Source organism: Panthera tigris, chromosome D1 (assembly GCF_018350195.1).
Source record: "Panthera tigris isolate Pti1 chromosome D1, P.tigris_Pti1_mat1.1, whole genome shotgun sequence".
Classification (NCBI taxonomy): domain Eukaryota; kingdom Metazoa; phylum Chordata; class Mammalia; order Carnivora; family Felidae; genus Panthera; species Panthera tigris.
The window spans coordinates 74,497,647-74,509,834 of NC_056669.1; the positions used below are offsets into that span (position 1 = coordinate 74,497,647).

Consider the following 12,188-nt stretch of genomic DNA (forward strand, 5'->3'; position numbering starts at 1 on the left):
GTAAATTGTGGAAACATACACGCAATATAATTATGGAAAAGTGATGAGCACTACATAAATGGGTAGCTATGGATGTATATAGATGATAAATACTTAGAAAAACAGCGGAAGGTCACTGTAGAAGCTTCTCATGGTGGTAGACTTTGGGAAGCAAAGGAGAGATTTGGATGTGTGAGTGTAGGGGTGGGGTGAGAAGATGGAGTAGGGTGGTATAAAGAGCTTTTTAAATTTTTTTTTAATGTTTATTTATTATTTGGAAACAGGGAGAGACAGAGTGTGAGCAGGGGAGGGGCAGAGAGAGAGAGGGAGACACAGAATCTGAAGCAGGCTCCAGGCTCTGAGCTGTCTGCACAGAGCTTGATGAGGGGCTCAAACTCACAAATTGCAAAATCATGATCTGAGCCAAAGTCGGATGCTTAACTGACTGAGCCACCCAGGTGCCCCAAGAGCCCTTTTTTTAAAAAAATTTTTTAATGTTTATTTTTGAGACAGAGAGAGACAGAGCATGAACGGGGGAGGGTCAGAGAGAGAGGGAGACACAGAATCTGAAGCAGGCTCCAGGCTCTGAGCTGTCAGCACACAGCCCGACGCAGGGCTCGAACTCAGACTGCGATGCCCCAAGCCGAAGTCAGAGGCTCAACCGACTGAGCCACCCAGGCGCCCCAACCCCAAGAGCTTTTTAAGCCTTATCTGTAGACTGTTTTGTAAAAAGAATATATTAGCCTATATTCATGGATTGTTTCATTAGAAATTTATATTAAAAAGGAAAATAGAAATCCATGCACACTCATGGGAATCATACTCCCAAGTCATTTCCTGAGGGCAGATGAAAAAAAGCCAGTTTTGCTTTCCAAAGACAATCCTTTATTTTCATTTCAAGAGACCTCGAGGCCTTGGGCAAGTCACTTTAGCACCCTCTAGCCTCAGTTTCCCCATCTGTGAAGTAGCAGTCACAAACCTCATCTCATGTGTTGCAAGGTTGAATAAGGTAAAACTGAAGAAGCTGTTAGCTCAGTGCACACCGTGAAAAAGGGGCTGATGGACTTCAAGAAGAGGTCCTCTGCTTCTGGAGGAAACCCTGGCCGCTCTTGACAGGGGTTTCGGGCTGGTCAAATGAACAACGGTCTGGCTCAGCCCGACTGGCCAGTGGCCAGCAGCTTGGACAGCCTTCAGCTGGGCCCTGGGTCAGCAGCCACAGGGAAGGGGAGGGCTTCTTTCCCTGGTCACAGCCTGCATCTGCGGGGGGCCGAGACAGACTGTTCCAGAACGCTCCAGGTGTTCTGGGACTGGGTCTCAGTTTCTGGGATATGAGCAGCAGCTTGTGTAGCTCCCGAGGATGTATTTTGTATTATGTCAGAGGGTTCGGGTGGTTTTTCTGTCCTCTTCTTTCTCAGAATGAAAAGGACAAAGCCTCCCTCTCTCTCAATGAAGCCCAGCAGACCAGAAAGGCTTTGAAATCATGAAATGCAAATACTGGCTGCTTTTGAACTGCGTTGAAGGCGGAGCTGCTGAATTAAATTAACATGGCCCATAAATACAGAGGTTACAAAATGGGACACCAAGTGCTCAGAGCCTTTTGTCCAGAGGAAAAGTAATCACAGGACAATGATCTAGTTTGTTTGGATTACAGGCCGGCCGATATCACATTAGCTCAAACCTGGCAATATTTATGTTGAAAACTGCTGTTTGCTGAGCCCTATTGTCCCAGTTTATCTCTGTGGGGAATCCCTCCAAGCAAAGCGAGCTGGGCGAGGGAAACCTTTGCCTCCTGCTGACCTGCCTGGCTCTGCCCAGATTGCCAGAGTGCTGGGGTTTGGCTATCTGCAGAGAGAAATGGATGGAGGTGGAAGGAGAAGGTTCTAGCACAGACAAGCTGGGGGCCCATAGGAAAAAAATTTAGGGGTTCCTGGTTGGCTCAGTTGATTAAGCATCCGACCCTTGATTTTGACTCAGGTCATGATCTCAACGGGTTCGTGAGATCGAGCCCCATGTCAGATTCTGTGCTGATAGCATGGAGCCTACTTGAGATATTCTCTCTCTCTCTCTCTCTCTCTCTCTCTCTCTCTCTCTCTCTGCCCCTCCCCCACTTGTTCAGGCTCTCTTTCAAAATAAATGAATGAACATTAGAAAATAATTTAGCCTGCAAAACATTGTTTTTTAGGAGCTCTACCATATACGTTTGTCTGTCCTGCTTGTCTTGAGAAATCAAAATAGCAGCAACATTTGAGCTGCATGTTCACGTGACAGTATCATAGGAGCCAAGGAGTGACTGTCCCTTTAGCCAGAGTTCTCCTGTTCGCTGCAGTCCCTGCCACTCTCTCTTACTGCCTCCCCCCACCCCCCAAAGCCCTCAGGCTGAATGCCATTGCCATCATGAGCTTATCACTCCTGGGCCTAAAGATTGTTCATCTTTAGGCTAAAATTATTTATTTCACCAAACCCGTGGCATACTAAAATGTAAGATAACATGAGGTGGATCATCCAGAGGCCTCTTTTCTCATAGCCAGCTTTACTCCTGTGGGTGGTTGTGTGGCCAATCACTGGGTTACTGCCGAAGCCACTAGGCCTGGACATTGGTCTCAGTTCTTCACCGACTGATTTTAGGCAAGCAACCCCTCTGCCCCCCACTTTGGGTTCCAGTGTCCCCGTATGTGAAAAGAAAGAGCATCCCGAGCTGTGTTTCAAGTGGCATTAGCTCTGTGGAACATAAATAGGGTTCCATGATCCGATAACCTGAGAAGTGCTGTTAGAAACAATTAGGTCAGTCCCCAAACGCAGGCCTTTCCAGAGCCCTGAATGCACTGACATGCATCTGTTTCCCAAATGAATTTACCAAAGGAAGCCTATTTTCATGGAGCATCTTGGGACATTAGAGTTCTCTGGCCCGGATCCCAGGGACGGGAAGAGTGATGCCCAAGTTCCTGCCCAGCAGGAAGGCTCAGTGCCCAGGCTTGGCCTCCTGGTCCTGCATCAGGGCGTCTTGCCTGGTACCAGCAGGCCCAGCTGCCACCTTGCGATGGGGCTTCCTTCTGTCTTCCTCCCAGCTTCCACTCCCAGCACCCCCTGGGCATCAGGAGAATCTGGAAGGCAAGAAATCATCACCCTCCCCATCATATCATGTTCCTCAGAGGTCCTTCACCCCCAGACTGGGCCACAGTAGGATAAAAGTAGACAGTCCTCGGCTAAGAAAAATGGTCTATTTGGGTAAGGATATAAAAACACTTTTCAAGGTGAATCAGACACTCACACAGCCCTCCATTAATGTTGGCAGATGAACACCAGTGAGGGTATCAGTAAGAAAAAATTGCAAAGTGTGTGAAACCTGTCTTGTTTATGGCCCTTTTTGTCAGACTCTGCTGTTCTGTCTCCTGCAGTGTTTGCTGCTTGTGTTAAACCAGAAGTCCTAGAGGGCAGGGGGCTGCATTGATTTTTTTGCATGATCTATTATTATATCCTATACATTCAAACAGTTAATCAAAAGGATTTAGCGAGTGGGGTTGCTGACCCCTCAGGTATAGGGTCCTACGTTAGAGTTACGAATAACAAAATGCCCACAGAGTGGCAGAGTGAAAGCTGCGAACTTTGCAATCAGATAGAACAGGGATAAGATGGTCTATGTGACCTTGGTCACATCGCTTCTCTTTGAGCCTCAGTTTCCTCATCTGTAAAGTGGGGATCATACTAGAAAAGTCACAGCCTTCATGAGGATTCCCGGCATAGAGCTTGGTACATAGCAGGCTACAGGAGAATACTGTTGTTGTGATGCCTGAAGGTTTGCTAGAGGCTTCCTTCCACGTACATCATCTCATTCCTTTCTCCTTGAGCTAGGTAAAGCCAGGATCTGGACGATCTGCATTTCGCAGATGAGGAAACAAAAGCTCAGAGAGGTGGAGGGGCTTGCCAGAGGTTTCTCAGCCAAGAGGATGGTGGGAACCAGGCTTTAAAGTTTGGACCTTCTCTTCTGCACTCTGGGTGGCCTCCTGCACAGCACCGGTTCCCGCATGACAGTGGTTTGCCAAATGCAGACAGCATTTAGTACATGGGCTAATGTATTGTTGTGACAAACTCAGCATTTAATACTATGGGCAAGGATCTCTCCTAGAAAGATGTGCTGGAGCCCTCGAAGAGCCTGTATAAGGATAATAAGCTGCATCCATTAAAAAAGAGTTTTACCAGGTAAAAAGTGGTCAGGATCACCTAGAGAAAGCGTGTACATGTCTGGGGAGAGGTGGGGGGGGGGCACTGCAGCTAGAGCCCCTCTGGGAGGTGGGATTCACAGAGGCACAGCAGGAGGAACGGGCAGAGGAGGCCCCGAGAACAAAGCTCCGCATCAGCAAAGCAAAGGGGGAGTCTGGGTCATTCAGGGTGACCGGACAGGCACATCCAGAGCCAGGTGCCCGCAAGAATCGCTGATGGAGGCCTTTCAACGTGAGGGGATGACAGAGGAGCGGGTGGGGGGTTGCAGGAGACAATGTCAAAGCGATAGACAGTGCAGCCAGCTTCAGGTTCACCCACGAGGAAATCAGCAAGGGCCTAGCAGACCAAAGGACAAGAGAAAAGGAGGGGCTTATGAACTAGTTGATACGTAATCAGATTTTTCAGTCCACACAAATTTATGAAGTTCCTCCTGTGTGTCGGGCTTAGTAGCTGCTTCCGCAAGCACCAAGATAGTACAACGAGGTGATAGGGCCCAATCTCAGCCAAGCAGGATGAGAGCCGTAGTCCTGCCTGCTGCCCTAGCCCCTCCGCCATACGCACGCCCGTGTACATGAGTGCACAAACACACTCACGCGTGCACACACCTCCCCATTTCCTGTTTCTGCTAGTTTCTATAAATGTCACCAGGCATCCCTCCTCCTCTGTCCCAAGGCAAGGCTCCTAACTTGTCAGGTCAGAAATTCTGATGCAAATACAATGTCTACTCTAGAAACAACGCTTTCCCCGTAATGAGATCATGAAAAAGGAGGCTTTGCCAGGCATCTGTTTTTCGTTACGTGAGACAGGTGTTTTCCCAGCTTCCAAGGTGTCCCTGATGTTGGCGGTCTGGACCTGGCCTACAGAGGTGGGTGGACTTTTCCCCCAGGCTGCCCCGGCCAGCTGGCTGGGGCTGAGTCTGGGGGGCAGCTGTGAGTTGAGCCGTAGTTCATTTGGTGGCCCGGTCACCATGTCGGGTGTAATTAACTGAGCTGAAAGGAGGCTAAAGAAACTTCTCTGACAGGGAGGTCAGAGAGGATGAACTCTGATGGGAAATTAATGATGAGAGTCTGGAAACTCCATGAGAGGGCTGTGGCTCCCTTGCTCTGGTGGCAGACTAGTGGTTGGTCTTTCCCACTCCTTACCTCCTAACAGAACATAAGCACCCAAGGGGCCTCTTTGGGGGATTGTTTCTTCTGGGCATTCCAAAGAACACTCCACTGCTAGATAATGGTATTAGTAATAAAACTGAACTGTCATCAACAACATGAATAATTAGCGGGTGCTTACGTGACGATGGCTGTGCCAAGTGTTTTATAGTCTTTCATAAACTGTCACGTTGACTCCACATCTCTACCTCAGGAGCTGTAACAGAGCTTAAGCCATTTACCGAAAATTCTCAGAATCACTAACTGGCAGAACTGGGATTTTGACCTAACCTCTCACCTGCTGTGTTATTTGACCTTTTAGTAGGTCTTGCCTAGAAAGGAAGGCAGGGCTGGTGTAGTTCATGGCCTAGGGCAAAGATTGGCAAACTGTGGCCCTCCAGCTGTATTTTAAATAAAGTTTTATTGGCACGCACTCACGCCTTTTTGTTTACACATTGTCTATGGCTGCTTTCCACTGTAACGGTAGAGTTGAGTAGTTACAACAGTCTAGATGGTCGGCCAAGCCTAAAATATTTACTATCTGACCCTGTTCACAAAAAAGTTTGTCAACCCCGATTTAATGAAACCCAGGGCGATGCAAAATTAAATAGGTTTCTTTGCCACATGACTTTGCAGACATCGTGAAGGTCCGAGAAAAGGCCATCGTATGTGGCAAGTCCTCACATGTCTGCCTAGAGGACCCCCTTTTCACGAGGCATCCTCGAGCTTTGGGGAGCACTACTGGAGACTAAACTCAGTCATTTGGTCAAGGAGAAGATGGGCTCAGAGATGACAAATTGGTCCAAAGGCGTGCAGCTTGTGTATGGCTACACCAGGATTTGATTTCGATTCCGAGAGTTCCCCAAAGCTGTGCTGTGCCATTTGGCCTTTGCCCGCTTTGGTAAGAGTGACTGGTGTAGGTCCAGGAGCTCCTTCTCCTGAGGGGGTCGTCAGCGGTGGTGGCCATGGAGCAGCCTTTTCTGCATTCAGCTGTCCGATTACAATGATGTTCTACAACGCCGTCTTTATGGGGCCTGTTTGTTCTTCAAGCCCAAGAAGAGAAGGAAAAATCATCATACTAATAATGAATGTCAGGTTTAATCAGCATCATCTGACATTATGAGAATTGAATTTCTACCTTTCACTGCATACATTAAATATGGGGCTTTATCTCCTCGTGCAGAATTGATTTGCTATAATTCTCTCCTTTGGTTCTTGTCATGTAAATCGTGGCATTTCTCCCCTATTGACTGCATGAAGCATAATCTGCAGAAGCAGATTAGAGGTGTGATTCCAGCCTTCCCCACCAGCTGCTGCTGGGCTCTTTGTCTGTCTGTCTTTCTTTTCTCATTCACGCTCTCCCTGTCTAGAATTGTCATTGGGGCTGCTAGCTGGCCAGTCATGCCCTCTGCAGATGAAACCCACCCGACAGGGATGGTGGTGTGGGGGCTGAACAGATAGGGTGCGTGGAAGTCTCGAGACCTCAGCTAGGGGGATCTCCAGCTCCTGCAGTGTAGACTGGTGACCAACTTGGTTTGTAGAGAGGAACCACAGGGACATTTGCAATTCTTGGTCCACGACTGAATCAAACCACCAGTATCCTCAAGAGTGCTGTACTTTCAAATATTCCCCAAGGGGCCCTGGAAAATCTGCAGCTCCTGGCACCTGTTACTGGATGGATGAGGACAGAGGTGGCTTCTGGCTGATAGAAGCGCCAGGAGCCAGGTGGGGAGCTGGCCCCCGGGCTGGGCCTATGAACCGTGGCTTGCAAACCAGCACGAGGTTTGGTGGAAAGGAACAAGTTCTCGCAAGAGCTGTCTCTGACACATAGGCTGTATCACTTAGTGAGACTTCACGTGTGGACATCTGTACCGCTGCTCCGTAAAGCCCTTAAGCCTCATTTTTATATTGTGACTATTTCTTGCTAAATACGTCAGCGGTATTTCTGGAGGCAGAAAGACCAGGGTTCAAGTTCTATATTTTCCACTTATTAATTGGGTGACCTTGGGTAAATTACTTAACCCCTCTAAACCTCTGCTTTACCAGTCTTTAAAACGGAGTCATAGCAACAGCCCCGTCCGTGAACTTATTTGGAAGATTAAATGAAATAATGCACGTGAAGCATCTAGAACAGTGCCTGGCACGTAGCAAATGGTCAATACAAAGAGGCTGCTCTTAATGATAAATCTTTGTCCTGTGCCAGGTGTGTCTGAAGACTTAACTCGTGGTAGACTTTGGCGTATCTACCAAAGTGCTTCAAGGCCACTGAATACCAACAGTGGGTCTAGGGGTATCCCACAAAGGTGGGGATGGGGCAAGCAAGAATCTACCCCTTCCTGAACATTTACTGAACACCAGGCACTTTAATAGTAAAAGGCCAATGACAGGTGGCTTCCATAAATATCACTGATAGCATGTCCCTTAAGTGTTGCTGTCAGAGACAGAATCCTGGGGAAATAAGAGATCTGGCTCTGGTGGAAAATTCTTAACGCTATCTCTAGAGAAGGATAACTTAAAAGGAAAAATACAAGTTACGTTTGTGATTTTAAATTTATAATTCATTTATTGAAAGCTTGCTATGTGCAAGCACTGTGCCTGGAACTTTACTGTGATCTAATTATGTTCCACAACAACCCAAGAAGGCAGGTGCCATTATCATTCCCATTTTATAGATGATGAAACTAAAAGCCCTCTACCTCGTCACTGGAAGGAGGAAGGCATCAGCTCCAGAATCAACTCCAAGATGAATTTCCCCTACAAGCCTTCTGCTGCTCTGTGGTTAGCCTCCCGATTCTGTACTGAGCCTCCAGTAAAGAGAATGCGCTGCTGAATTAGTACCTTGTTACCTGGACTGTCTCTATCTACACTCAACTGTCCTAGACCAGAATGGAAGTCCCTGGGGACCCCTGGGTTATCCTTGCCTGTGGAAGGAGATGGCAGTTTTCCCCAAGTCAAGCCATGGCCAGAGCAATACTTGCAAATATAGGTAAACTCACTGTAAATGGAGGTGGCAGTTGATCGTAATGACGGGGGAAGGTCAGGCCTTGGTTGATGTGAGCCACTCTGACCGCTCGGCGCAGCCCTCTCCAGCAGCCTTCACAAGCCAGGACGGCTGGCACAGGCCAGGCAAGGTCCTGAGAGGTTAAGGAGTCAGCCTGAGCTGGCCAGGTGGGCAATGATCTGGAATCACTCTCAGGACCACCAGAGAAATACCCAGCACACCTTAGTGCTACTCATTACAGGTAAAGGTATTTTCTCGAAGGCAGGTGGGATAAACTTCGGCCTCTCCCTAAGCGTTGTGAGCCTGCTCACTGAGCCTGCTGACTGTGTACCGGGCACTGTGCTAGCCTTTGAGCCTGCCCTCTGGTTCAGTCAGACCCTCAAACACCTGTTGTAGGTGAGTGAGCACTGTAATTCTACTTGGTTTTCAGAAGCAGAGGTGGGAGCACAGAGAGGCAAAGTAGCAGAAGTAGCAGGAAGTAGCGGAGCCAGAATGCAAACCAAATTCTTGATTCTGAAGCCCCGATGGTTTACTCAGTAGGTCTTAGCCACAGCGTCCTGCCTGTCTGGGTGTTACGGACCATTGTGAGATGGGCTTCAAGCACCCTGTTGCTGAATGAAGTACTGTCTCTTCTGCGTCTCGAGTCTAGTTATGCTGATCTCCGTCTCCTCCCTGCCCCTCATGACCTTGGATTTGTGACTGCTCTTCACATACACACACACACACACACACACACACACTCACTCACTCAGAGAATATTGCCTAAAGGCTCTTTCCTTTAAACCATGCTGCCTCCTGCTTCAGGAGATCGGGGGTACTTCGGGGTCACTTACCTCCTCAGCATTCTCAGATACTGGTCCAACCACTTCTATACCCCTCTGATGACGGGGAGGTCACTGCTGGTTCCACTATTGCAAAGCCCTGGATGTTAGAAAGCATCTCTTCCTAGGGAGCCATAATCGTCCCCTGGAAAACCTTGCCCCAGATGAGAAGTTCAACCAACTGGTGTTTTTCTGTGTGGAGGAAGGGAAACTTTAGCTCTTGACCCTGAGAAGCCTTTGCTTGGACCCTGAAGTCCGTTCTTTTAGACGTTGGGCTGCGATTGCTCACTGTTCTCAAAGCTGGATCCTTTTGGGGGAAGTTCCGGCTTCTGGTCTCCTTTCTTTCCCAGAGGGAGGTGACAATAGACTTTGTCCACCCTGACCCCACCCCCTCCCTCATCAGCCTGCCAGCACCTGAACCCTCCAGCCCACACCCTTTCTAGCCACACAGCTGCCAGCTGCTGAGGTCAGGCAGGCAAAGGGCTGATGGATGAGCCAGCAGGTGCAAGGAAAACCTCTCAGTGTTGAGTCTCTGGCAGCTGGCACAGGGCCCGGCTTTTATCTGCCTACTCTCCTGCCCACATTCCTGCCCCACCCAGCACCCATCCAGACAGGGCTGGGAGGGGACTTCCATAGGGACTGATGGGATAGCTGTGCCCTCAAGGCCAAGAGAAATCTCTGCTTCTTGGGATGGCTTCAGTCCTTCCTGTGCATGTGTCCATGGGAGTTTCCTGTGATAAGTTCTAGGGAAGACACCCCCCCCCCCCACTGTAAATCAGTGTGGTGCATTGGACAAAGCACAGGCCTGGGATTCCAGAGTCCCAGGATCTTTACTTTGCTATTCACTTGCTATGTGACCTTAGGCAAGTCACTTGCCCTGCTTGGGTGCTGATATTCCCATTCACAAAGGGCTTGTGTGAATTTCTGGAGAAGCCTTGAGGCCAGGTGACATCCAAGGCTCTTTCTGGTTCTGACTTTTCATTGCCAGAACCTGCTGACTTGAGATTTCCCCTGGGTGTCAAGTTCAAGTGGGAAGTGAAAGAATAGAGAAAAATAAGGTCACTTCATCTACCTCTGCCCTCCCTTCTTCCTGGGATAAGACTACTGGAATGTTACCAGCATACAGGGCTTGATTTGGGAGACATTGGAACACCCATCCACCTCTAAATAATCTTTTCCACCCTGTTAATTCAACAACGGCAGTCACTCTTTTGGGAACACGTGGTATCCAGAAGTCACCTGTCAGTATTTAAATATGGTATCTTGGAAGCGAGTTGAATAAACTCATTCCCACCCATTAATTCCCAACAGACTGAATTTGTTTCCTGTGAAGAAGATCCTTGAAGGAGCACATGGGTAGAATGAATTTTGATATGGGAGAGTCTATCAAGGGAAAGGAAGGAAGGAAGGAAGGAAGGAAGGAAGGAAGGAAGGAAGGAGGAAGGGAAGAAGGGAGGGAGGAAGGAAGGAAGGAAGGAGGAAGGGAAGAAGGGAGGGAGGAAGGAAGGAAGGAAGGATGGAAGGGAGGGAGGAAGGAAGGAAGGAGGAAGGGAAGAAGGGAGGGAGGAAGGAAGGAAGGAAGGATGGAAGGGAGGGAGGAAGGAAGGAAGGAGGAAGGGAAGAAGGGAGGGAGGAAGGAAGGAAGGAAGGAAGGATGGAAGGGAGGGAGGAAGGAAGGAAGGAGAAAGGAAAGGAGGGAGGGAGGGAGGGAGGAAGGAAGGAAGGAAGGAAGGAAGGAAGGATGAAAGGGAGGGAGGAAAAGGAAAAGAAATGGTGTCTGCAGGGCAGGGGATGGCTTCAAATGTTAAGGCACAGAGTGTCCAGGGGTGGGATGCTGTGGCATGGAGGTGCTCTGGCATAAACATGGCCTGGGTCCTGATTATGCCAACGATAGGCCCTGTGGCATTGCATTGTGCAGGGTGGGCCTGAGCCAGGCTGCAGGGCTGGGGAAAGGAACCTGCAAAATCTCCTTTACCACATGCCTCAACCTGACCCAGCTGTGGAAGCTTGGCACGGCCCACTTCTCTGAGTGGGGTGAGCTTTGCAGCCCTTCAGGAGTGGGGTACAGCAAAAGCATCTCCCCGAGTAGCCTTGCCCAAGAGGCACAAAATAACCTTCCTCTGATGTTTGCTCCAAGTAGCCTCTGGGGTGCAAGACCAACCAGGCAAAAGCGGGTGGCATCAGAATAGCTATGGGTGGAGTTGAGGGCGGCTGCCAAGGAGCAGGGAGGGTTTCCATGCGTCCACCTCTAATCTCCCCTGGGATCCTGTGCCTCTGACACCACTGGGTAATGGGTTTCTCCACTGTTCTCTCAATACTCAGGCCTTGGGTCTTTCAGGTTCTTCCATCTCGGTCACCCTCCCCACCTTTCATCCTGCAAGACTCGGCTCAGACTGTTCTCTCTGAAGCCTCCTGTGAGTGAGTGAATGAAGGAATGAATGTGCATAGTCCCTCAGATCTAGAACCAGCCTCGATTTATCAAAGCACTTTCTGGGATCCTTGAGTCAGTGCTCTGCACCCCCAACGAGCTCCTGGAGGCCCCACAGGATGCCCAGGCAAAATGGCAATCAATTAGCTACAAACTGCAAAGTTTCTCCTGAACTTGAGAGGGTAATCAGGATTGGGGTGGATATCCACCCTACCCAGAGTGGGCCTGGGCTCAAAGACCAAAGGATAGGGCCTAAGCACATTACCTGGGCTAAGTCGCTTCCCCTTCTGGGTGCCTTTGTCTGGAAAATGCCTAGAGGGCAGGTATACTGCTCCTGGAGTCTGGATCCTGAAGCCGAGAGAGGCTGACTCAGTGGTTTTAAAATGCAAAGACTTGACACTGGCGAGGTCACCCAGAAGTGATGCTGAAAGGCATTCCTGTTTAAATTTTCTTCCTAAGGAAAAGAAACATCTTCACAAAATGGGAAACGGAGATAGTGCTTTGCTGTACGTAGCTTCTGACTTATTCCTAATGACCTCTGCCTTCTAGAGTTCACTCCCTCATATGGTCCCCTCCCCTAGTGACTTGTTTTTACA

The 12,188-nt window shown here is 49.1% G+C and overlaps 1 long non-coding RNA gene across 1 annotated transcript in view; it reads left to right on the plus strand.

The window, feature by feature from the left end:
• LOC122231086 overlaps positions 1 to 12,188 on the plus strand; it is a 204,550-nt gene that overhangs the window by 38,065 nt on the left and 154,297 nt on the right. The gene's annotated exons all lie outside the window — the stretch shown is intronic.